The sequence below is a fragment of the Octopus sinensis genome, linkage group LG23, assembly GCF_006345805.1.
Source record: "Octopus sinensis linkage group LG23, ASM634580v1, whole genome shotgun sequence".
Classification (NCBI taxonomy): Eukaryota; Metazoa; Mollusca; class Cephalopoda; order Octopoda; family Octopodidae; genus Octopus; species Octopus sinensis.
Genome location: NC_043019.1, coordinates 2,900,883 through 2,926,415, shown reverse-complemented (window position 1 = coordinate 2,926,415; position 25,533 = coordinate 2,900,883). Strand labels below are relative to the sequence as shown.

General features: G+C 37.3%; 1 protein-coding gene and 1 long non-coding RNA gene across 4 annotated transcripts in view; both read right to left on the bottom strand.

Moving 5' to 3' along the window:
• LOC118767603 (putative mediator of RNA polymerase II transcription subunit 26) overlaps nt 1-25,533 on the bottom strand; it is a 243,451-nt gene that overhangs the window by 4,599 nt on the left and 213,319 nt on the right. The gene's annotated exons all lie outside the window — the stretch shown is intronic.
• On the bottom strand, nt 12,533-23,831 carry LOC118767605. The gene is made up of 3 exons (XR_005003525.1): nt 23,679-23,831; nt 19,781-19,785; nt 12,533-12,543 (listed from the first exon to the last, which is right to left on the bottom strand). It is a non-coding gene; the product is annotated as an uncharacterized LOC118767605 (long non-coding RNA).

Here is a 25,533-nt window from a genome sequence, read left to right as displayed (position 1 = left end):
CATTTCAAGTTATCTACCCTGTTACTAATACTAACCATTTCCATCCCCAAACACTATATTTTTATTTCTATTAATTAGGGAGAGGAAGGGCCAGTGTACATTAACATTATTGTTCTTCTTAAGCTAAGGATTGAATCACTCCAGAGGGCACTCACTAAACGAATTGAAGGCATGCCTGCTCTCGATTATTGGGACCGCCTTAAAGCCTTGAAACTCTACTCTCTCCAGCGCTGCCACTAGCGGTACATCATTTGTACGGTGTGGAGAATATACTGCCAACTTTGCCCAAACGACCTGAACATTAGTTTCAAGGTTCATTCAAAGCTGGGACCACGGGCCATAACCCCTGCCCAATTCAGGATCACAGCATACATGTACACTGCAACATAATTTCTTTTCCTCCACAGACCCTGCCCTGTTTAACATTGTGCCGAAAGAGATCAAAGAGGAAAAGGATCCCATCACCCTTAAACGGAATCTGGACAGATTTATTCAAGGAATACCGGATAAGCCACCCATACCTGAATACAATTCACTCAACAAAAACTCACTACTTGAATGGACCATAAACAAAACTTGACTTAAACAGGATTTAGATAATCCTATCAGGTGGTGCTATTAAGTTAGACATGGCCTGGACAAATCTTTAGTCGAAACATATCTAAGTTTATCTAAGTTTATTGCAATCAATATTATTAATATTCAATAAGAGCTTCTGTGGCCATTCACAAATATGTGGCTTGCAGATTTGCTGAGGAGTGACTGGAGAGATAGGGATCTGGGATCAAGTAGCATTAAATATAGGAGGAGAGGCAATCAATCTGAATCACTGTGGCTTTTTTAAAAGTCAAATGGATGAGATGTGCTGCAATTCTATCCTTTATACTGTATCTTATCTTATATATAAGCACTATTTCATTGTGAGATGCATTTCCTCAGGGGGGTCACCTACTGAGCAAGGCTAAATTATTTTCTGGTTTTTGAAGAGAGGAGAAACAGTTTTCTCAATGTTATGACATTATGTTTGTTGTTTCTCGAGCCATGCCTGGCTCACAAGGGCCGGTTTCCCGGTTTCTTGGCATATACGTTCCCCACCTGGATGGGACGCTGGTCCGTTGCAGGTGAGCTGCAAGATGCAGGAGGAAAGAGTGACAGAAAGATGTGGCAAAAGAGTCAGCAGAAGGTTGCCATTACTTTCTGTTGGAGTTGCGTGGAGCTTAGGTGTTTCGCTCATAAACACACACATCGCCCGGTCTGAGATTCGAACCCACGATCCCTCGACCGCTGCTCTAACCACTAGGCCATGTGCCTCAATGTTATGACATTGTCATGAAAGAATCTAGTTTTGCTTTTATTTCCTGGTTTGGTCTGGAAGAGTGTGCAGAGTCCATAGCTGTTGGGGAGGGGAGCAGTGCTCATAGCAAGACAGGTGAGCTCAATGCAACTAACATCCTGCTACGACACCTGCAAGTTGACATCTGCAGGTAAAATATATATTTATTTACTACCCACAAGGGGCTAAACACAGAGGGGACAAACAAAGGGATTAAGTCGATTACATCGACCCAGTGCGAAACTGGTACTTTATTTATCAACCCTGAGAGGATGAAAGGCAAAGTCGACCTCGGCAGAATTTGAACTCAGAACGTAACGACAGACGAAATACTGCTAAGCATTTCGCCCAGCGTGCTAACATTTCTGCCAGCTCGTCACCTCTGCAGGTAAAATATAGGTTTATGTTCTAAGGGTGGAAAGACTTGAAATAGTGGTTACAGCAGAGCATGGGGAGAAGGGGCAAGTGGGGTGGGAGTGCCTCAATAGAGGAGGCATGAAATTATCCATCTCTGATAAGCAAAGACCACTGTAATAGAAACAGATGGTGCATCTGTGAAGTATAGGTTGGTGTGTGGTGGTGAGTGGTTTCAGTGAATCAGCTGGCGGGAATACTTGGGATGTGGTCTAGGATACCTGTATTTATAGTAGCAGCAGCATCTCAAAGATGAGAGCAATACATCACTATGGTCTCATTTAAAATTCATAGAGAGTCAACAACTGGTTTGGATTGAAGTATTTTTTAGTTTGAAAAGAAAGACCAGTCTTCATGATGCAGGTTAATTAATATTTTCATACCAAATCTAATTGAAAAGCTGTTGATACAAAGAATTAGAAATTTTCATCTGCCAATATTGTCTGTAGCCACAAATGACTGATCTGTAAAGTAAACCTTGGTTTAGTCCCAAAAGTACTTAACATGTAATTATGCTGACAAAATACTCAGCTGTATAGTGTCTGTCCTGACATTCTGAGTTCAAATTCTGCTGAAGTTGACTTTGCCTTTCATCCTTTCAGAGTCAATGAAAGAAGTACCAGTTGAACACTGAGGTTGATGTAATCAGTTTAACTTCTCCTGGGTATGAGTGTATATATAAAAGAAAAAAAACTGCATTTCTCTGCCAAGCCATGTTGAGCCAATGTGGAAGAGTAGGCTCATCAAACCAGTCTGATCACAAGCTCAAATGCACAGCCTCCACATCAGACTGAGTTCGATGGAGAGAACATGCTGAGGCTCTCATTCTGCAGTGAACTGAGAATGAACAATCCAATTCAATCCAAAAAATGATGCAAAGTATGTCCCATAAGGAAGTGTGTGCCAAATACTTCATGGGAGATGGAGAGTTAAATAATTGGTTTCACATTTTGACACTAGGCCAGCAATTTCAGGGGAGGGGCTAAGTCAGTTTTCAAATGGTATTTTATTTTATTCACCGCAAAAGGATGAAAATCAAAATCGACCCAGGCAGCAGTCGAAGTCGACTCTCGGTTACTCCATGGATCAGTGTCCTCCAGTCAGTTCTATCCAGGGCTGCTTCTTTCAGACTGGCTATGTCCATTCCGGTATCACTCTTGATGGTGTCAAGCCAGCAGGTTCTTGGTTGGCCTCTTCCTCTCTTGCCACTGACCATTCCAAGCATGATGTCCTTCTCCAAGGATTTTCTCCTCATAATATGACCAAAATATGCCAATCTATGCTTGGTGATCCTAGCTTCTAGTGACATTTTCGGCCTGATCTGCTTAAGAACTTCTCCATTGGTGAGCCTCACTGTCCATGGAAGCCGTAAAACTCTACCCAAGAAAATAAAGACTACAGGAGTACATCTTGAGAGAAAAGCCAGTTATGGTGGTTGATTCAAGGCAATTTTCGACAGACTGGATTCATGTGAATGTCTAGAATCTGGGTAACAGTACCAGTTGGGTTCAGTTACCGTTGTCTTTGTGAAGGAAACAGCTCCAGTGTCAAAGATACTAGGAATTGTGCATGACCAACACTACTATGAAGCTTCATTGTACAATGTCAATTAGGGATCCTGGATCTCAGGGAAGACCATTTAGTGTAACAGATGGAGTCACAGTGTGACAGAAGGAGTAACATAGTGTGACTCCTTCACTAAGAGAATCTGTGATAAAATACCGATAGTTCTGTCCTTTCTTTGCTTGTAAAGACAAATGGTAGGAGTAAGATAGGTGGTAGCATTCAAGTCGGTCATGTACGCTGAATCCTTTGTTGCTGTTGCTCCTTTATCTACACTTGAAGGAGAGGATGGTCATCATCAATAACCATAGATGAAGGGGAGGGTAAGCACATTGTGTGTGTGTGTGTGCATGCGTGCAAGATTCTTTTATCAACACCAAAGAGAGATAAAGCAATTTTGATGTGAAAGAGAGAAAGAGAGGGACAGAAAGACAAGACCAAAAGGAATGAACTGATGAGGATGAAAAGAATGTGATTGTCTGCATGAAACATAGACACCAGCAGCCAAAAGAAGACCAACTTCCTCTCTGTTACACAAATACAAAACACAAATATTATATGCTGTTACCTTTTGAAATGGAACAGGAAAATGTCTGATATTTGAATCTAATATATTATTATCTGTGTCCATAATTTATTGACAGACACGATGATAATATTTTATAGAAAGAACTAAATAGATTTACTGGAACCGTGTGTGAATACTTGTTAGTTTCTAAGACAACATAGAATATTCTATTTTTATTTACAAAATGAAAGGCAGACAATATTTTTTTACATTATAGGATTTTGAATGTCTTGTTGTATTTAAATGAAGAAAACATATATTTATTTTGTTAGTTATGGGTATTTGCAAAGAAATATCAGTTTTATATAATAAATTTATTTCCCAGCATAATATTTCTATTTCTGAATATAAAAACTACACATATAAATCATCAAAGTATATTTATGTATTAATATGGATGCAGACTCTGATAGAAAATAATCAAAAGCATCTGAAATTTTCGTTAAATTGAATAATAAAATATTACAGAAATATTCACCAATGGATATATAATATTTCTACAATGTGTAACTGAACAATTAAACTATTCAGTTGAAGCACTGCATCCAACCAGAATACAAATTGGGAAATGAAATGGGATTTAGTTCAGTGAAAATATCAAATGAAATCAAAATAAACAGACAACTCAGGGTTTTCAACATGAACACGAAGAGGGTTCTAATATATATGTGTGAAATATGGAACATCCGAAAGTTCTCCATGGATAGGTTCTAAACGTTGTTCTAAATAGATGTCTTTGGAACTTCTTCAAGTGAGATGGCAAGATAGACTCACAGACAGACTCATCTTGTGGGAATAGGCAAACTAGCAATATATCAAAACCAATTTTGATGATGATATAGGGAAGGAGCAACACAAATGAATACAATAAGTGGTTTTCTTGAAATAAGGAAGATAGAACGGAGATGTACTTGCATAGTGAGTGACTTGATCTGAGATCGTGTGCTGGAACGAAAACAATTGCAGTGTGGAAGGTGTTTATAAGCCATTTAAGAAACACACAAAACCATTAGATTCACTTCAACATTTAAATTTAATTTGTCAAAATATTTTCATCGCTTAGAGACTGTGACAGCACAGAATTTTGTCAGTGAACAGGTCACGGTCTCAAAGTGACGAAAATATTTTGACAAATTAAATTTAAATGTTGAAGTGAATCTAACGGTTTTTGTGCGTTTCTTAAATGGCTTATAAACACCTTCCAGGAAGATATAAATCTTCTTAAAAGAAATAGATATTTGAAGGTCATTTCACTTACAGTCTATTCATATTTCAGATCAAATTTTTAATCAGAACACTGTTAAATAACTATTCACAACTTTTAAATCTCATAGTTAGTAATAAAGTGAGGTGTTTTGCTCTTACCTAAAAATACTTATTTCTTTACTACCCACAAGGGGCTAAACACAGGGGGGACAAACAAGGACAGACAAACGGATTAAGTCGATTATATCGACCTCAGTGTGTAACTGGTATTTATTTAATCGACCCCGAAAGGATGAAAGGCAAAGTCAACCTCGGCGGAATTTGAACTCAGAAGGTAACGACAGACGAAATACCGCTAAGCATTTTGTCCGGTGCGCTAACTTTTCTGTCAGCTCGCCGCCTTACCTAAAAATACTAATCTACTAAGACATAAAGTCAGTCTAGGAGTTGACCAGTGGCTCTTAATCAAGGTTGTAGTATCTCCATTCCAGGGCCATTGTGAGCTCACAAGAGGGTAGCAAATCTCAATGTAGCTCTATGGGAATGGGGTACTGTGTGTTTTGAGATTTTTCTATTTTTCAAGAAGCAAAATATTTAAATCACATACGTGCAGATATGGCCGTGTGGTACGTAGCTTGCTTCCCAACCACATGATTCCAGGTTCAGTCCCACTGCAAAGCACCTTGGCCTACTGTCTTCTACTATAGCATATACTCTTTACTCTTTTACTTGTTTCAGTCATTTGACTGCGGCCATGCTGGAGCACCGCCTTTAGTCGAGCAAATCGACCCCGGGACTTATTCTTTGTAAGCCCAGTACTTATTCTATCGGTCTCTTTTTGCCGAACCGCTAAGTGACGGGGACGTAAACACACCAGCATTGGTTGTTAAGCAATACTAGGGGGACAAACACAGACACACAAACACACACGCATACATATATATATACATATATATGACAGGCTTCTTTCAGTTTCCATCTACCAAATCCACTCACAAGGCATTGGTCGGCCCGGGGCTATAGCAGAAGACACTTGCCCAAGATGCCATGCAGTGGGACTGAACCCGGAACCATGTGGTTGGTTAGCAAGCTACTTACCACACAGCCACTCCTGCGCCTATATATATCTATATATATATATATATATATATATAAATAAATATATATATAGAATCAATCAAAAAGATGTATACACACTTCAGGAAAAGAGAAATCTGTATAAATATTTTAATTCAGTGTTATTGAAATTCATTCAGTGTTATCGCAATTTGATTAAGTATCAAAAGAACTATTTATATTTTCAGAGGTACTTATGCAAGTTATTGTACACATTTTTTCCTTTCCTGAAGTGCTTATACATTTTCATTTTTGGTGGACTGTGTGTGTGTGCGTGTGTGTGTCTGCATTTGTCCCCGACCACTACCTGACAACTGGTTTTGGTGTGTTTACATCCCTGTAACTTAGCAGTTCAGCGAAAGAGACTAATAGAATAAGTACTCGGCTTAAAAAAAGAAAAAGAGTGAAAAAGGGCTGGGGGTCAATGCATTCTATTAAAGGTTCTTCAAGGCAGTGCCCCAGCATGGCCACAGTTTAATGACTGAAACAAGTAAAACGTAGAAGATACTTATATCTAAATACATTTTCAGAAAAAGCCTCGTTATCAATGAGAAGAAATGTCACTAACGAGGAACTGATACCTAACCTTCTTCATATGTGAGCCCTTTCACCTTCTTTAGTAATTTATCTTTTTTTACTTATTTCTGGCATTCGACTGTAGTCATGCTGGAGCACCTCCTCAAATGTTCTTAGGAGAACAAATTGACCCCAGTGCTAATTTTCAAGCCTGGTACATATTTTATAAGTCACTTTTGCTGAACTGCTATGTAACAAGGACGTAAACAAACCAGCATCGGTTGTCAGTAGGTGGGAAGTGGGGGGGGACAAACTCGGACACAAAGTGACACACATGCACTCAACAGGCTTTGGCACAGTTTTCATCAGTCAAATTCACTCACAAATCCTTGTTTGGTCTGGAGCCATATTAAAAGACACTTGCTCAAAGTACTGCACTGTGGGACTGAACCAAAGACCAGGGGATAGCAAAGCAAGCTTCTTAACCACACAGCTATGCCTGTACCTATTTCTAGAAAAATTCAACATAAGCAACACTATTTAATGCAAATATCTGAAAAAGGGTATCATAAGAAAATACAGATTCTACCCCACAGCCCACCTCACTGAAGGAACATGGCTCAGTGGTTAGAGCATCGGGCTCACAATCATGAGGTAGTGAGTTCGATTCCAGGACTGGGGCTGTGTGTTGTGTTCTTGGGCAAGACTCTTTATTTCACATTGCTCCATTTCACTCGGCTGTAGAAATGAATTGTGACATCACTGGTGCGAACCTGTATCGGCCTTTGCCCCTTTCCGTTGAACAACATCAGTCGCATGGACAACTGCTGATCTTCTATAAACAATCTTGCCTGGACTTGTGCCTAGGAGGTGAACTTTCTAGGTGCAGTCCCATGGTCATTCATGACCAAAGGGGGTCTTTACCTTTTACACCACTGTCATAATTAGCTTTTGTTTGCTTAAATTTTACTTCTTTATTTATTAATTAAATTTACTTTAATTATTTTTGTCTTTTGTTTTTGTTTCTTGTTCTATTTATTTATTCATTTGTAAAATGTAAGGAGAGGTTATTTACAAAATGCTACTTTGTGGAAGAGGGACCTGAGGTACAAAATGTTGAGAACTACTAATTTACACTGATGTATGATAGAGAGGGAAATAATTGCAAAAGGATTCCAATATTAGAATTGAATGATAATTCTTAATCTTCTAAATAAGTGGAAGAAAAAAAACTGTTTAAAAGTAGGGATAAAGACTGAATTAAAAAGAATAAACTGTAAAAAAAGACAATTGCAGTGTGGAAGGTGTTTATAAGCCATTTAAGAAACACACAAAAACCGTTAGATTCACTTCAACATTTAAATTTAATTTGTCAAAATATTTTCGTCACTTTGAGACCGCAGCACGAAGTTTTGTCAGTGAACTGGTCGCGGTCTCAAAGCGACGAAAATATTTTGACAAATTAAATTTAAATGTTGAAGTGAATCTAACGGTTTTGTGTGTTTCTTAAATGGCTTATAAACACCTTCCACACTGCAATTGTTTTCGTTCCAGCACACGATCTCAGATCAAGTCACTCACTATGCAAGTACATCTCTGTAAAAATAGAAAAAAAGAAACAAAAGAAAACAGTAACTTGGATTACAATCAGGAGCTGAAGGTAATTTTTTTCCATTCATTTCAATGTATTCATTGAAAATACTGTCTTGTAAAACATGGCCATATAAACTAACTGGTCTTTCAAGTATTGATCCATTTCGCTGATGTCTATGTCGTTAATGATTTATAAAATATAACAGGAAAGTATTAAAATAACAAAAACTATGTCGAGGACAATAGTTTCCAGTATGGAACTGATATTTATTTGCTGGTTACATAAGTTTCAGAAGAAGCAGCAGAAAGCAGAAAGCAAATTATGTTGTACTTAGCTGAAAACATCAGTTTATGTCAACCCTTCTAAAATTTCAACATCAATTAAGTACACAAAAGACAAAAGCTATTATAAAATGGTTATATTGTTGTCAGTGTTTATAGCCTGCAGAAATATATGAAAAGCATGGAAGAGAACAATTAGTGAGTGAAAAATCAGGGCATTAAGTATTGGCTGCAGTCCTACTTAAGCATAGAAGATAATGTGTATGCAGTCACATTAAACGAGTATTTACAAGACAGGTAGAAGATGGGAAACTTTACAACAACCAATCAACTCATTTGTCCTCAAACGTTTTCTATTTATCACTGACAAGGTAAATTACATATCCAGGACATGGTTTGCAATGCTGTGAGTGTGTGAGTTAGAAACAACGAGTTTAGAATGTTATGGAGGTTATAAGCTAAAGCAGTGTGGAGGTCACAACAGAGTTTATTGTCAGAGTGGTGGTCACTGTTGGTTTACAACATTGTCATTGCAAAGGTCACAATTGGTTTACAATATAGTCAGTGTAGTGGTCACAAATGGCTTCGTATATTTTTGTATTAGGCATCAAATCAACTTGATACATTTTATGTCCCAAACCACTTAATCTAAAGGGAAGAGAGGAACAGAGTGGGAGAGAGAATTACACCATCCAGAAAATTACATATATTAGAAATATTAAAATATTAAAATTAAAATAACAATAACATTTCAATGATCTCAATTTTTTTGCAATTTACTTAATCATTGAAATTTTATTGTTATTTTAATTTTAATATTTCTAATATATGTAATTTTCTGGATGGTGTAATTTGATTGTTCATTTTGAATTGATAAAAGTTGGTTTTTTTTTCTAATTTTTTATCATCGTTTAACGTTCGTTTTCCGCGCTAGCACGGGTTGGACGGTTCGACCGGAGTCTGGGAAGCCAGGGCTGCACCAGGCTCCTGTCTGATCTGGCAGTGTTTCTACAGCTTGATGCCCTTCCTAACGCCAACCACTCCGCGAGTGTAGTGGGTGCTTTTTACGTGCCACCTGCACAGGTGCCATATATATTATATTGTGTGAAATTTGATTTAGTATTTCTAAATTGAATTTTTTTCCCTGTAAGTTTGGATTTATATTCCCTCAAATAATAATTATATATATATATATATAGTCAAAGAAAAATTGTTAGATCGTGTAATACAAAAGTATTGCTTCCCAGTAAAACAAGGCACCATAAGTATAAGTATAAATATAGAATAGTGGTACAACAATGCTCCAATATTTACTTGAAATAGCAGTCGAAAATATACGACGCTATAGTAAAGCTTCACAGTGTGTATACTGGCAAACATAAAAAATTTCATCTTACTTGTAGGAAGAACGTTAGATAAAGTAAAATGAAATTTTGTCTGAATCCTAAAGGTTTAAGACCTTCCAATCAACTACACTATATAAATAGTGGTAAAGAAAACATTGTCTTGATTATTTCAACTTCAGTTGAACTGCTCGAATATCAAACAGTACAGTCAAAGCTGTTATTATGGTGGATATATAATCGCCGTGTGACTTTTTTGTCCCATGTATTCCCAGCAAACTGGCTTGTGACACATTCTTTCAGTCAGTCCTCACTGTCAACTATCATCACATATTCATGCTTTTATAGCAACACAGACATTTCTCTAATCAATATCTACGGCACATAAACCTTCCCACAGCAGGTGCTAATCAATATCTCCCTTCTTCTCAAGGGATCCCACTCCCTTATACTCATATATATATCATACAACATGTTTGTATAATATAGACATTGCTGTGGTGTATGAGAGTGAAGGTCATGGTTATTTTCAAAGACGACCATGACTTCATTCTCACACACCACAGCAATGGAGGTTATGACTATGCAGACAACCAAATCCATGACCACCCCCACATATACAGTACCTACTGGGAGATGAAACTACAAAAGTGATGGAATTTCATCGTCGTAGTTGTCTCTGATACATCATCTGATTATGGTTTCAGGAACTTTGAATTTTGACTCACATTGAACATGGATTATACTGAAGGTGAGCAGCAGAAGACAGTGGAGGCGCAATGGCCCAGTGGTCAGGGCAGCGGACTCGCGGTCGGGGGATCGTGGTTTCGATTCCCAGACCGGGGCGTTGTGTGTGTTTATTGGGTGAAAACACCTAAAGCTCCACAAGGCTCCGGCAGGGGGTGGTGGTGACCCCTGTTGTACTCTTTCGCCCCAACTTTCTCTCACTCTTTCTTCCTTTTTCTTGTCCCCGACTTCCTACGCAAACGCTGAGCCTAGATGTGCATTCATCTATCCGTCGATGCTCTCGGTGTCAGGGGTTGACCTGCTTTCTCTTCTGCGGGTCTAATGAATAGCAAAGGATCACGTTTCGGACTTCTCCCACTACTGAGACAAAGACCGCTTCGCTCAACAAACAAAGCAGCAGAAGACAAGTGGCCTCATTTTCCCATCCAGTTGCAAGGCAGCAGAGGCTGGAATCATATTAGGATGCCATGAGATGTGGTATTACCAGTTTAGTCATCACAAATCCACCCATGCAGTAGGTTGTGTTGGCTTAGATGTTACCATTAGTGCTCACAAATGACCTGGTACATCATTCATACAATTAAATGTAAGTGTTCAGCGAGCAATCTTTATCTCTTCAATAAATATCAGTGAAACAATGTTTTGTTTTGCAAGTCACAGTGTTTGAAATGGCAGAAACTAATCTTGCTGTTGTTGTAGTTGTTGTTACTTTGACTCAAATGTTGAAACTGAGAGAAAATGACATGTCATTTGACAAGTAGAGAATGACAGCTCTGTTGTAGTTTATTAGACCGTCAATCACTGAAGTACTTAAGGACATCCATCTACTCCACCACCACCACCACGACAACCACCACGACCACCACCACCACTAGCCTCCAGATGCCAGTCATTATGTGAATCATTACAAATATTAAACATCACAAATGAAAGAAGATAATTAAATCCTTCGGAATTAATAAGTCGAATGTATTGGACACTGAAATACAGAAATACCATACGTCAAGTAGAAACAATAGTGGACGACATTGGGTAGTAAGTACTATTTCAGCTATGACTAATTACATTTTACACAGTTGTTACACATTTCACTCCAGTAAATTTAATTCCAACAGCCTGCTAAGTCATCAGCAAAATTTTGTGCCTTCTTCGTATATTTTTCATAGATATTTTTTACTGTTTTGTTCATGTTTTTCATTACTTGCAATGAACTTTTAAACTAATTGAGAATATTATTATTATCCCTTAATTAATCCATTAAACCAGCCATGTCCAGCCACAAATATTCTACTAATTTCATGTCTAAAAATGCCAGGTCTGGCCTCTTACACTTACCCTTTAATATCATTTTAAAAATAAACAATCATATCACCAAAATTTTGATGCTATGAGATAAGCCATGGTTAACTCAAAGTAATGTAGGCACAGGAGTGTCTGTGTGGCAAGTAGCTTGCTTACCAACCACATGGTTCCGGGTTCATTCCCACTGAGTGGCACCTTAGGCAAGTGTCTTCTACTATAGCCTCAGGCCAACCAATGACTTGTGAGTGGATTTGATAGAAGGCACTTGCCCAAGGTGCCACATGGTGGGACTGAACCTGGAACCATGTGGCAATCCATTCCAAATGCACACACTTATACATATATGCATATATACATACATATATATATATATATATAATATATATATATATACCATTGCTATTATGTTAAACTGTGGTATGTCCAAATTTGGCCCCAAACATTTTTTCTACATTTATTTTTGCTTGCAATAGCCGGTTCTTTTGGTTAAACTATCATATCTCCAGTTGCTTCAGATGCCAAAATATCAAAAATTGTCAAAATGCAGTACAACAGTTTTGCTATGGAATGGTCAATCTATTTTTTGTTTTCTGCAAAAACAACATTTTGGACTTACAACACTTTGCATATATATATATATATATATATGAAAATTATGTATTAATGGAAAACCTCTATTAATAGCTGATGATTGCTCAACATTTTAAAACTGTTGTAATACTTAGAACATTTAATATTGATATGAAAATTATGTATTAATGGAAAACCTCTATTAATGCTCAACATTTTAAAACTGTTGCAATACTTACAACATTTAATAAAATGATGTAGCGTGAAACGATCATACCAAATTACTGAAGTTATTCTTGTTGCTTATTTTGATTATAATCACCCCATGGATTTATATGGAAAACACCATACAAAATTCTGGTGCATCTAGCTTAAGTACCATATTCATTTGAATCTAAATTTTGCTGGACTTATATATTTATATATTTTTATACATGTATATATATCTCTCTTTTACTTGTTTCAGTCATTTGACTGCAGCCATGCTGGAGCACCGCCTTTTAATCGAGCAACTCGACCCCAGGACTTATTCTTTTGTATGCCCAATACTTATTCTATCAGTCTCTTTTGCCGAACCGCTAAGTAACGGGGGACATAAACACACCAACATCGGTTGTCAAGCAATGCTAGGGGGACAAACACAGACACACAAACACACACACGCATATATACATATATATATATATACATATATATATATATATATATATATATACATATTATATATATATACTATATATTACATATATATACATATATATACATATTATACATATATATACATATATACATATATAATACATATATATATATATATATACTATATATATATATATATATAATACATATATATATATATATATATATATACATATATATATATACATATATATATATATATATATATATACATAATATATATATATACATATATACATATATACATATATATAATATATATATACATATATATATATATATATATATACTATATATACATATATACGACGGGCTTCTTTCAGTTTCCGTCTACCAAATCCACTCACAAGGCTTTGGTCGGCCCGAGGCTATAGTAGAAGACACTAGCCCAAGGTGCCACGCAGTGGGACTGAACCCGGAACCATGTGGTTGGTAAACAAGCTACTTACCACACAGCCATACATATACACATATATAAAAAAAATATGCGTTTATGTGTCGGTGGCACATAAAATCACCCACTACACTCTCAGAGTGGTTGGCGTTAGGAAGGGCATCCAGCTGTAGAAACACTGCCAGATCCGACTGGCCTGGTGCAGCCTTCGGACTCCCCAGACCCCAGTTGAACCGTCCAACCCATGCTAGCATGGAAAGCGGACGTTAAATGATGATGATGATATATGCAACAAATCTTCAGTAAACCACAAACCCTTTAAGTATTATCCTTCCAGAATCTGAATCCCAATTCATATTATACCAGAATGCAGAACAGCTTTACAACATATCAATGTTCAAATTAACATTCTGCAGAATAGCAAATGACATTTTTGAAAATTGTTTGACAATAAAGAAAACTACAGGCATTATTGTTCAATTCTTTACATTCGCTGCCGTTATTTGTGCGAAGCATCTAATGCAGTGTTAAAATTATTTTATTATCATACGTCCCCATCAGGATATTTAAAGTTAGTGAGAAGAAGGGACAAAAGAATACGTTGAAACTTATTGATGAACTAGATATTGAAAATAAAGTGAAGTGAAACATAATAAGTAGAAATATGTTAATGAAAGAATATAACTTAGAATTCTCATTGTCGTCTTTATGTGACATTAAAAGACTTGAAAGCTTTTGGATTTTGTAGCATGTTCCGAGTTTAACAATAAAATAGCAAATTGGAGCAGTCTGCAGAAACCGAAATGTGAAAACTTCGATAAAATATCGCACAAGTGTCTTTTTATGATGCAATTGGAAGGTATAGCTATCTATGATAATTATTTCAGCCAAAGCTTAAGATTTTAAAGATTAAATGTATTTGGAGAACACAAACTGTTTACTTTCATGGTAAGGTATGCCATGAAATAATAAACAGCACATTGCTAGTAAATTATAACCCGAATGTCATTTCATGCAGTTGTCGTCAAGGACCAGCATAGCAACTGATTAATTATACAACACTGATGAAACTGCTTTTGTTAAAAATATTCCACAATCACATGGTTCCGGGTTCAGTCCTACTGCATGGCACCTTGGGCAAGAATCTTCTATAATAGCTTCGGGCTGACCAAATCCTTGTGAATGGATTTGGTAGACAGAAACTGAAAGAAGCCCATCACATATATATGTATATATATGTATCTATGTGTGTGTCTTTGTGTCTGTGTTTGCCCCCCACTACTGCTTGACAACTGGTGTTGGTGTGATTATGTCTCTGTAACTTAGCAGTTTGGCCAAAAAAGGGCTGATAGAATAGGTACCAGGCTTAGAGAAAAGAGTAGGTCCTGGAGTCAATTTGTTTGACTAAAACCCTTCAAAGTGGTACTCCAGCATGGCCACAGTCAAATGACTGAAAGAAGCAAAGAGATAAAAAGTTAGGCTTCCACACAGATTTTGTCTACATATTTCACTCACATAGCATATTTATAGATCAGTCATTCAGGCTGGAGAATTCAAACAACTTTTGGAAATTCTTTTAGTGTAAAAAAATATTTTTCATTTATTTGAAAATACTTGCTCCACTTATTTCTGTACAGTACAATTACTGCACAATAAACATGTAGCCTTTATCAAACACATGTGGCGTACTTGCTCATTGCATCATTACCACACAATAATCATGTAGTAATTATGTAGCACTCACTCAGGGTCTGTTTCATTCATGTCATTACCATGTAATAAACATGTAGTAATTATTTAGCATGAACAGTGTTTTAGCGTTTTCGTCTTAAATTTTATTTCTGTTTGGCATTTCTGACATGGTTTTTATTCTTACAAGACATCCCTTGCTGCCCCATATTGTTTACTGCGTATTCAGTAGCTAATAAAACACTAGTCATCAAACTGTATCTTTATTTCTTATTTAATGTAGCCTTTTATGTATGTAACAAATGCATTTAATAAAACTTCCTAGACAATGGGAAATTCACAGTAACAGCATCTCGAATCCTCGAGGGAGGTTACCATTATTTGAGAAGTTTATTGTATTAGCATGGCATTTATAGATTGTCGAATCCCATTGTGATTAGACTATGTATTAATACTGATAACTTCAATAATTACTGTAAGAACAGAGCAGAATACTGCTATTCAACATCTGAAATAGAAGCTATGTTTGATGGAGTGTCAGTGTCAGTGGAGCATTGGACAAATGAGCTGTAATATTTAGTTACATTTCTTTACATTCTGAGTTCAAATCCCACCACAGTTGAATTTATTTTTTTATTCTTTTCGTGTCAATAAAATATCATTTGAATATTGCAACTAATATAATTGGCTTATGTATATTGTGTGTGATTGTGTGTGTGTGTGTGTGTGTGTGGTGGTCTTGGCAGGCTGTTCAATAATGAAGTATGCCTAGAAGCACCATACGAGTGGCTGTGTTGTAAGTAGCTTGCTTACGAACCACACGGTTCTGGGTTCAGTCCTACTGCATGGCACCTTGGGCAAGTGTCTTCTACTATAGTCTCGAGCTGACCAAAGCCTTGTGAGTAGATTTGGTAGACAGAAACTGAAAGGACCCCATCGTATATATATATATATATATATATTATATATATATATATATATATATATATATGTATGTGTGTGTATATGTTTGTGTCTGTGTTTGTCCCCCCCAACTTCGCTAGACAACCGATACTGGTGTGTTTATGTTTCTGTAACTTAGCAGTTCAGCAAAAGAGACCGATAGAATAAGCCCTGGGGTCGATTTGCTCAACTAAAGGCGGTGCTCCAGCATGGCTGCAGTCAGATGACTGAAACAAATAAAAGAATATCTCAAGGCTTTGGTATTTCTATAAAGTGATTGTTTACTTTAGAATGATATTCTAGAGCAGTGTTTCTCAACCATTTTTTCTTGTTTATGGACCCCTTTCATTCCTATTTCACTCTAAGGGACTCTCATAGCCATTCAGTGTTTAAAAAAAAGTCTCATTATATCTTAATAATTGAGCATAATTAGGAATTAGGAAAAAAAAAAAAAAAAAAAAAAAAATCGGTAAAAATATATTGTGTATTGTAGAAGTATAAATCAATATATTGCAGATAAATTTTAACAACAAAGTCTTATGTGGACCCTCAAGGGTCATACGGACCCTGGTTGAGTGACTGGGTGTGGCCAGTTTCAATATAGAACAGTTAGAATATTTTGGTCAAGTATGCCCAGTTTAAATGCTAAAGGGTTAAATATTCTTGCTTATAGATTCTACCACACACACACACACACACACACACACATACACATAGGCGTAGGAGTGGCTGTGTGGTAAGTAGCTTGCTAACCAACCACATGGTTCCGGGTTCAGTCCCACTGCGTGGCATCTTGGGCAAGTGTCTTCTGCTATAGCCCCGGGCCGACCAATGCCTTGTGAGTGGATTTGGTAGACGGAAACTGAAAGAAGCCTGTCGTATATATATATATATATGTGTGTGTGTGTGTTTGTGTGTCTGTGTTTGTCCCCCTAGCATTGCTTGACAACCGATGCTGGTGTGTTTACGTCCCCGTCACTTAGCGGTTCGGCAAAAAGAGACCGATAGAATAAGTACTGGGCTTACAAAGAATAAGTCCCGGGGTCGATTTGCTCGACTGAAGGCGGTGCTCCAGCATGGCCGCAGTCAAATGACTGAAACAAGTAAAAGAGTAAAAAGTATACAACATAGGTTGGTATGTTGTTGATATCACCAATCACTTTGATATCTCATTGTAACTTGATTATAGTCATTGGCTACTATTAGTATCTATATTGATTATGTGTTGCTATGTGAGGATATAGCATGAATACTGTGCATGTAATGAATGAATACTGAATGATTATGAAGAGGCTACTGTATAATATTGAATGGATATTGCCTGGATATTGATGATACAATGTTAATATTGGCTGACAGTGTATGAAACTATGATGATATACCATATTGTATGATATAGAACTATACTATCTGGATACTGTATGGATAAACATATAAGCATGGATGGTACGGTGTGGATTTAGTATTATAATGTGGGAAAATATATAGTGTGATATCATATGAGATGCTATCATAATGTGTGAATACTGTATGATAGCATATAATATTGTATGGATATTGTATGATTCTATTACATTGAGTAAAATGTATGGAATGTTTTGAATGATGAAGAATTTGTACCAGATTCTTGCAGAGTTCTGAATTTGTTTTTTAAACATTTTTTTGCAGTTGTCTGATAATACAGACATAGACTTGCCCAAATGCATCAACAAATTAACATTTGATATTTTTTTCACCGTTATTACAATCATCTGAAGTGGAACTGTCAAAGCGCGATATTCGAGCAATTTTACTATTCAACTTCAAAAAAGGATGCAAAGCAGCTGAAACTGCTCGCGATATCAATGAAATGTTTGATGTGGAAATGACCAGTGAGTGAAAATGGTTTAAATGATTTTGCAGTGGAGCCCTGAGCCTTGAAAATCGTGAGCATAGTGGATACCCATCTGTCATCGATGCTGGTCAAGTAAAGACCGTCATTGAGAAAGATTCACATAAACCTACTCGACAACTGGCAAAAGAACTTCAGGTTAGTCAGAAAACTACCTGCAACCATTAGCATGCAATTGGAAAATCAGAGAAGGGTACCACGCGATTTGAATGAAAAGCAGAAAATGACCAGATATGAAATTTGCTCGTCGCTTCTCCGTAACCAGACAGATTCATTTCTTGACCGTATTGTAACATGCGATGAAAAGTGGATTCTGTACAATAATAAAAAATGTTCTTTGCAGTGGTTGGACCAAAATGAAGCACTGAAAACCTTTAAACCTGAGCTCTTCGAAAAGAAAGTTATGATGACTGTTTGGGGGTGTACTGCTGGACTCATTCACTATAACTTCTTGAAACCCAGAAAAACCATTACAGCAGGAACCTGTTGCCATGAAATTGCAAAAATGAACGAAAAATTGCTACCTCTCCATACCAGACTGGTCAACTGGTGACAAGTCTTGACAGCAAGAAAAACATATGGCTATAGAAAATCTGACTCAGTGACTTCTGTTGGATCCATGCAAGCATGGAAAAATGGATGTTAAAACAATGATAATGATGAAATTAAAGAATATATTAATACATGAGGATATCTGAAGAACTGTTTTTTGTAAAATAGAAATATCATTGTTTTAAAATAGAAATATTGTTATTTCTAAGGCGGCAAGCTGGCAGAAATGTTAGCGTGCTGGGCAAAATTCTTAGAGTTATTTCGTCTGTCTTTACGTTCTGAGTTCAAATTCCGCCGAGGTCAACTTTGCCTTTCATCCTTTCAGGGTCGATAGATTAAGTAGCAGTTACACACTGGGGTTGATGTAATCGACTTAATCCATTTTCTGTCCTTGTTTGTCCCCTCTATGCTTAGCCCCTTGGAGGCAATAAAGAAATAAGAAATATTGTTATTTCTAAATGTCTCAAAGAGAGATATTCAGTAAAAATTCTTTAAAGTAAAGGCTATTTGCCAACATAATGCGACTGTCCTGAAAGGGACGATTGCTACTGTTGTTTAACCCCAGGAAACATCGTCTCCAGCTGGCTATATGACACAATATCAGTGTCCTTATGTTTTCGAATAGGGATCTATAAAGGAGAATAAAAGATAAAAATGTTTTTGTTGTTGCTTAACCCCACGCTAATCTTGATTGAGCAAATCTTTGGTCAGAGGTACTTCAGCTATGGCCATCTTATCTTTTTAAGATTATCTAAAGATACATTATTCAGTGTCCTTGTTAAAGGTGGTGAGATTTAATGAGACGGAAATTTTACTGCTAAATCAAGCAAGCTAAAAAGACCATATGAAGATTCCGTCACTGACTGAAGAGATGATGATGATGATGATGATGATGATAATTATAGCGACCACCATTACAAAAGAATGTCAGACACTGAAATAATGACAGAAAATACACACAGGCTTTACAACTAAGATCCATCATTGATTGGGCCAGCCAGCAATGTGGTTTATTGACAAGATAACAGGTGAAAATCATAAATTTGACAGATTGTTAAACAATTTCTAATTAACGAACAGTGAAAAGGACCAGTAGCATTTTGACTAAATTATAGTAAAAGTGAAAAAAAAAAAAAAAGCAAAAAAAAAGCGTTTAATTGGAATGAAGAATTAATTTATCACTTGTCTGTCAAATATACAGAACGTCTCAATCAGTTCAATGCTTGAAAACCTAATAAAATTATTTCTTCTTATTGATCACCTGCCACTTTCTAAACAGAATTCAGATATAATGGAAACATTAAGATAACGACTACCTACAGGACTAACATGTATCACAATACTAAGGTAGCAGCTACCTACATGAGAAACATGTAGTGCTATAGTAAGGGAGCAGCTTTCTATAGAAGAAATGTGCTGACCATTCTGAGATAGCAGTTATCTATAGGACAAATGTGTCTTACCATACTAAAATAGCAGTTATCTACTGAAGAAATATGTATTATCATAGTAATGTAAGTAATTATTAACAGGACAAATGTATTATCATACTAAAATAGCAGCTAGCTACAGGACAAATGCATGTTAAAAACAGCAGCTACCTACTGGACAAATGCATGTTAAAAACAGCAGCTACCCGCTGGACAAATGCATGTTAAAAATAGCAGCTAGCTACAGGACAAACCATGTTAAAATAGCAGCTAGCTGCAGGACAAGTGCATGTTAAAAATAGCAGCTAGCTACAGGACAAATGCATGTTGAAAATAGCAGCTAGCTACAGGACAAACCATGTTAAAAACAGCAGCTACCTACAGGACAAATGCATGTTAAAAATAGCAGCTAGCTACAGGATAAATGCTAGCTAAAATAAATTGATGTACAGTTGTAATTTGGACATTAGTATGATTTCAGACTGAACTTTTTATTTTCATTCCTTGTGAGAAAATTAGAAATGTTGGTTTCAAATTTTGTCACAAGGCCAGTAATTTCAGGGTAAGGGTGAATCGATTATATTGATCTCAGTGTTTAAACTGGTACTGAATTTATTGACCCTGAAAGAATGAAAGGCAGAGTCAACCTCAGCAGAGTTTGAACTCAGAATGTAACAAAATGCTGCTAGGCAATATGCCACAGGACAAATGCAAACTGAAATAGCAGCTAGCTACAGGACAAAAGTGCATTACATTATTAAGATAGCAGTCATCTACTGAAGAAACATGTATTCTTTTCTGCTCTAGGCACAAGGCCTAAAATCTGGGGGGAGGGGACCAGTCAATTAGATCAACTCCAGTATGCAACTGGTATTTAATTTATCGATCCCGAAAGGATGAAAGGCAAAGTTGATTTTGGCAGAATTTGAACTTAGACCGTAAAGACAGATGAAATACCGCTGAGCATTTCACTTGGCATGCTAACATTTTTGCTCACTCACTGTCTTTGAAGAAATGTATTCTTTTCTGCTCGAGGCACAAGACCCCAAATTTTGGGGGAGGGGACCAGTCAATTAGATCAACCCCAGTACGCAACTGGTACTTAATTTATCGACCCCGAAAGGATGAAAGGCAAAATTGACCTTGACAGAATTTGAACTCAAAATGTACAGACAAAATACTGCTAAGCATTTCACCCAGCATGCTAACGTTTCTGCCAGCTCACCACCTTTGAAGAAACATGTATTGTCACAGTAATGCATTAATTATCAACAAGACAAATGTATTCACTAACTAAAACAGCAGCTAGCTATAGGACAAACATGTATTACTATACAAAGGTAACAGTTATCTACTGAAGAAACTTGTATTACTTATACTAAGAGTTACTAACTTATCTACGGGAGAAACATTTATTAAGTCAATGTAGAGAGCAGGTATATACAGGAAAAGTATTTCCTCCCAATGAAACCAGTTTTCTAACTGAATACGTATCTGATCATCACTATTAACATTTTTTTAATGATGCTTAATATCATCCATTTAAAGATGGGATGAGATAGAATGACAATAGTTTTACAATGGTTATCAATTGAGAAAGCTGTGATAATGGAGCATTATTCAAATATCAGATCTATTGAACTTCGGTCTTTCAATAAAAACAAAAGAAATGTATATGATTAAAGATATTCTAAACCCATTAAGAACAATGTCTAAATTACATGAAGATGGAAATTATATTTAGGTGTTAACAAAGCTATCTACATTTGTAATGTAATTAATAATAAATGACCTATAAGAAAAAATATAATTGAAAGAAAATTAGTTGCTTTGGTTACTAGGCGCAGGAGTGGCTGTGTGGTAAGTAACTTGCTAACCAACCACATGGTTCCGGGTTCAGTCTCACTGCGTAGCACCTTGGGCAAGTGTCTTCTGCTATAGCCCCGGGCCGACCAATGCCTTGTGAGTGGATTTGGTAGACAGAAACTGAAAGAAGCCCGTCATATATATGTATATATATATGTGTGTGCATGTATGTTTGTGTGTCTGTGTTTGTCCCCCTAGCATTGCTTGACAACCGATGCTGGTGTGTTTACGTCCCCGTTATTTAGCGGTTTGGCAAAAGAGACCGATAAAATAAGTACTGGGCTTACAAAAGAATAAGTCCCGGGGTCAAGTTGTTCGATTAAAGGCGGTGCTCCAGCATGGCCGCAGTCAAATGACTGAAACAAGTAAAAGAGTAAAGAGTATAGCTGTTACAGAGCCAGAAAACACTGTGGTTGAAAAGTGTGTTGTTACATGTGGGTGGGACACAACTCTTCTAGCACTCAGTTTCGTGGACGGGTCTCCTCCAGAACCTTATATCACCAAACATCTCAGTTCACTGTCATTTCCTTTGTGAGCTCCAGCATCCCAGGATCAGTCCTCACCACTTCATCCCATGTCTTCTTGGGTCTCCCTCATCCACAGTTACTATCCACTTTCAGCAAAACAGGCACTTCTGTATACAGCTGTCTTCACTCATGTGCATCTCATGTCCAAACCAATGCATTCTCCTCTCTTGCATACCACATTTAACCCTTCTTATGCCTAACTTTTCTCTCAACACAGTTGTACTTTGCCGGTCATGCTCACTGACGTTGCAAATCCAATGGAGCATACTACCTTCATTCCTCTCCAGCCTACACATGTCCTTCGCAGTCAGTGCCCATGTCTCACTACCATGTGGCACAGCCGCTTTCACTCTAGCATCATACAATCTACCTTTCACTCTGAGAGAAAGTTCTTTTGCTGCCAACAGAGGTAGTATTTCTCTGAACCTCCTCTACCCTATTCGTATTCTAGAAACAATACTTTCAGAGCATCCACCACCATTACTAATTTAGTCACCTAAATATGTTTCTTTACTACCCACAAACATAGAAGGGGACAAACGAATTAAGTCGATTACATCGACCCCAGTGTGCAACTGGTACTTAATTTATCGACGCTGAAAGGATGAAAGGCAAAGTTGACCTCAGCAGAATTTGAACTCAGAACGTAATGGCAGGCGAAATATGGCTACGCATTTTGCCTGGCATGCTAACGGTTCTGCCAGCTCGTTGCTTAGTCACCTAAATAGTAGAAACTATCTACTACCTCAAGAAAACCTCCTGGGCATTTGAGAGAATTTAAGTCCCTCGAGCTCTTAGCACTTACTGTTCCTGCACATCTGCCACACACAGAGGCGACCTTATCTGATAACCTTCCTATGATTCCACTGCATTGCTTATGTGTCTATAGCTTACACTTGGTGCAGTAAATGAAGCTACATCTTTCACCTTTCCCCACATATAGAATGGGGCCATTTACCAGCCAGAATGAGAGTCTAATCTCCTTTTGCACTAACAACAACTTTAGTCTTAGCTAATTTAACTTTAAGGCCTCTTGATTCGAGGTTTTGCTTCCAAACCCGGAACTTCCTTTCCAATTCTACTTCAGAGTCTGCAATAAGAGCCAGATCATCAGCAAATAGTAGTTCCCATGGACATCCAGTTTTGAATTCATCTGTTATGGCCTGGAGAACTATGATGAATAAGAATGGACTAAGGACTGATCCCTGGTGAACTCCAACTTGCACGTTACATTCATCACTGTATTCAAGGCCAACTCTCACCTTACTGACAGCATCGTTGTACATGGCATGAAATACTCTAACGAGCCACTTCTCTATTCCTAGCTTCCTTAGAGACTACCAAATAAGAGAGCAGGGAACCCTGTTGAAATTAGCTTATAAATTTCCATACCCATTCTCATACAACAAACCAGGAGATAATTGGTTAAATGGCACTATTTAGGTTCCACTATTACTCTTTTACTTGTTTTAGTCATTTGATTGTAGCCATCCTGGTGCATCACCTTTAGTCGAGCAAATCGACCCCAGGGCTTATTCTTTGTAAGCCTAGTACTTATTCTATCGGTCTCTTATGCCAAACCACTAAGTTACTAGGATGTAAACACACCAGCATCAGTTGTCAAGCAATGTTGGGGGAACAAACACAGACACACAAACATATACACACACACACACACACACATATATATATATATATATATATATATATATATATACATACATATAGTTAATCCAAACATGAAAACACAAAGAGAAAACACAACAACGCGAGGACGTGGAACAAATATAGTATTATTGGACGCTCAGGAAGGAAGGGAAGAAGGAGGGTTTAACATTTCAAGCGGAGCTCTTCGTCGGAAACATAGGAGAAGGAAAGATCCAGAGAAGGGAAGACAGAGGAAAAAAAATCGCCAACAGTACACACGCAGTCACATTTTGAATGTATGTAATGTATATATATATATATATATATATATATATATATATATAATGGGCTGCTTTCAGTTTCCATCTACCAAATCCACTCACAAGGCTTTGGTTGGCCCGAGGCTATAGTAGAAGACACTTGCCCAAGGTGCCATGCAGTGGGACTGAACCTGGAACCATGTGGTTGGTAAGCAAGCTACTTACCACACAGCCACTCCTGCACCTTTTCTTGGAACCTCAACAGTTTCATTCCTGTTACAATACTATCTACTCTTATCTTCTGCCATCTCTATGGAATCCCACGGTCTTCTCAGCCTTTCATCATATTAATCTTTTGAATTTTCTCAGAAGGTGGCAAGCTGGTAGGATCATTAGCACGGTGGACATATTGCCTAGCAGCATTTTGTTACATTCTGAGTTCAAACTCTGCTGAGGTACATCCTTTCAGGGTCAATAAATTCAGTACCAGTTAAACACTGAGATCAATATAATCGATTCACCCTTAGCCTGAAATTGCTGGCCTTGTACCAAAATTTGAAACCAAGATTTCTAATTTTCTTACAATAAAATGTTCAGATTAATCAGTCTGTTGTTTGTTGTTTGCTCCTTCTCAAGCCATGCCTGGCTCATAAGGGCTGGTTTCCCTGTTTCTTGGCGTATAGCTGGACGGGACGCCAGTCTGTTGCAGGTGAGCTGCTAGATGCAGGAGGAAAGAGTGAGAGAAAGTTGAGGCGAAAGAGTCAGCAAAGGTTTCGCCATTACCTTCTGCCGGGGCCACGTGGAGCTTAGGTGTTTCGCTCATAAACACACACATTGTCCGGTCTGAGATTTGAACCCGCAATCCCTCGACCTCGAGTCCACTGCTCTAACCACTAGGCCATGTGCCTCCACCATTAATGAGTCTGAAATTAGACTAGTGTCCAAATTAGTACTGTACATCTATTTATTTTATGTCTGTTTGTTAATGGACATAAAACAACATGACTGAAGTAAGTATCATCACCTAATGTTGAGGAATAGACTATTATAGTAAGACACTAGGAGACCTAATCCAATCACTAA